We start from the raw sequence: 2,760 nt of genomic DNA on the forward strand, positions 1-2,760 counted from the left end.
AAATTCCCCCCAAAGGACATTTTCATTTTAAAAACCCCTCCCTACCCACAAAAACACAAAAGCCCACCCCCCCCCCCCCCCCCCCCCCCCCAAAAAAAAAAAAAAAAAAAATTCTAAGACTACTAACATTAATATAAGCATAAAGGGGGTAATGTGAAAGTCTGGGGTTACTTTGCCACTTCAGGCTGAGAAGACTTGCATGAAATGGTGGATCCAAGTGCAGTTATCCACAGCCCACCAGCAAATCTGCCCAGATTAAAAAACAAAAGAAGAATTAATGTTTAGAAGGGCTTAGTCAAAGTGCGACCTGATTGAAATACTCTACAATATTGCTGAATTAAAAAAAAATAAAAATAAAACATTATGCAAACAATGGAGAGACTTCCAGATCACCTAATGGTAGTTGCTGCCACCAAAGTTGGAATAGCCAGTTATCAGTTTTGTACAATGATTATTTTTTCAGATAGAGCCAGTTATTTGCATAGTTTTCTTTTAATAAATAAAATCTCCATGCTGAAAATTGCGTGTTATCTTCTCATTTTATCTCTGTCAGATGTTAAAATGTGTTTTATAGTGGAAAACATTTAAGTGTGAAAACAAGCGAAAAGGGAAGAAATCTGTGAAAGAGGAAAACAAGTTTTCACAGCAACGTGCACGTGAATGTCTTATTATGCTGAATGCAATAATACCACAATGTACTTTGGTTACGATTTTTGCTACAGTCACAATAGTGGAAATGGTGCAATCTGTGTATGTGTTTGTGTTCCAGGAAATTAAAGCTGGAGTGTCATCTTGTAAACGTGTCATTTCGCTTCCCTGTTACATTTCAACTCGTTTTCATGCCTCACACTCACCACTTCTCACCGTGTTTCACCTAAAATCAAAAGTTATATTACATATACCAGATATATTTTTACATCATTAGTTTATTTTAAGTGTTTCATGAAAAGCGGTTATCAATTCATATGACAGAAAAAGTGCATTTTGTTTTGTCAAATATATATTTTTTCTTACACCCTTCATCTGTACCTTTCTTGTTTATATAGATGAAATATTGAACCAAATATCATTCAGACGCCCACAAAATCAACTTTAAATTGTGTTTTGTCTTTGAACTACACACGTTTGTCACTGTCATTGAAGTAATTCAGTATGTACTCTTTTTTTTTTTTTAAATCTAGTCCAAGCTTGATTTTTTTTTCTTCTCTTCTTTGCTGAATCCTTTATCCTGCCCCTGGAGACAGTGACAGATTTGCATTTGTCAGGCAACCAACACCACACAGCGATGTGACCTTTGTTTAGATGGGCAGACAGGTAGGTGTCACTCTGTGTTCACACAGTGTCACTCATCGTCGATAAATCTCCTGAATCTCGGCTCAGGGATGGTCACCATGGTTTTACTTAGGAAAACACCAACCAGCTTTATCAAAGCTTCACGTCTATTGATTGTGTGGTGTGCACATGGATACACTCTCTTCACAAAATATGTCAGATACTACTAACAAGTGTGCATTTTCTTGAGTTAACTGACATTTAAACAAAATTAAACCCGCTTAGTGGCTTTAGTGGCTTTAGTGGCTGCGTACCTTCCTCTTTATTTTGGCATCACAGCTGCCTTGTTTTTGGCGTCTTGCAGATCAGTTAGAAATACTCTTATCTTTCATAAACCTTGGAAAACAAAACTTTTCTCCAAGGATGTCTTTGGTTGGGTTGGACTTTGTTATGCATAAAATAATGGGATAGCAAGAAAGAAAATCAATCAAATGTCTTTTATCTTGCTGAGGAGGAATTTTGACAAGTCATGCCACAACATCTCAGTTGAGTTGGTCAGCCACACCTGGGGAAGTTCAACAATTGTGTTTTTTTTTTATTATTATTATTAATTTTGATTTCAATGTAGTTTGTGGGATTGCCAAATAATTCTAGACTGATAGAGTGACTGTGTTGTTTGTTCTTCAGATTGGACGCAGTCTGTTTTTTGTTTTTTTAGATCTTCATGTTGTCAGACAGGTTCTATTTAAAGTTTTATTAAAGTGATTTCTTGATAGTATATGAATCAGGATAGGGGGGGGGGAGGAACAGTTCCTTATTATAATTAAGTGCGTTTTAACGAGGGGGTCTTGTATCGTTTCCTGTCATGTACAACATTGCAATGATAACTACCAAATGTGGCCATAGGGGGGCAGCATAAGACCACGAACGCGTTTTCATTTAATCTGTCATTAGTAAGCAAACACTGTGGCTCTGTTCATTGAGCTTCAACAGTTTATTGAATATTGAATAGAGTTTAATTTCTCTTCACACTCAATCATATCAAACAGTCAAACATAATTAAGCATTTAAAGATTAGATTTTACAGGCTATCAATTAGGTTCTGGCATGTCCTTGGAACTTTATGCAAGGAAGACATTTCAGATGATCTGTGGTAATAAGTTGCAATATTTAACACAAACCTGGATGGTGAAAAACTCCTACTGCAGCTCGCTAATGCTGGAAGTATCAGGAATATAAGGCTTTTTGTATACTTTACACTATTTGAAAGGCTGGAAAGATTCTTCAATCTTTTCAACAAGTTTAACCTTCACAGCTGTGTAAGTGAATTTGGAATGACCTGACCACCACCGGGTTTGATTTAAACAACCCTGAAGAGACAGAACAGGATGTTTGGATGTGTCGGACGCTTTAACCTCACAGATGTGCCGTATTTCTCTCTCAGAGCCGTTTTTCTCCTCTAAACACTAACAGGTTGGGCTGAGGGGC

This window comes from Poecilia latipinna, unplaced genomic scaffold (genome assembly GCF_001443285.1).
Source record: "Poecilia latipinna isolate Pla-1442-1.1 unplaced genomic scaffold, P_latipinna-1.0 Scaffold37, whole genome shotgun sequence".
Classification (NCBI taxonomy): Eukaryota; Metazoa; Chordata; class Actinopteri; order Cyprinodontiformes; family Poeciliidae; genus Poecilia; species Poecilia latipinna.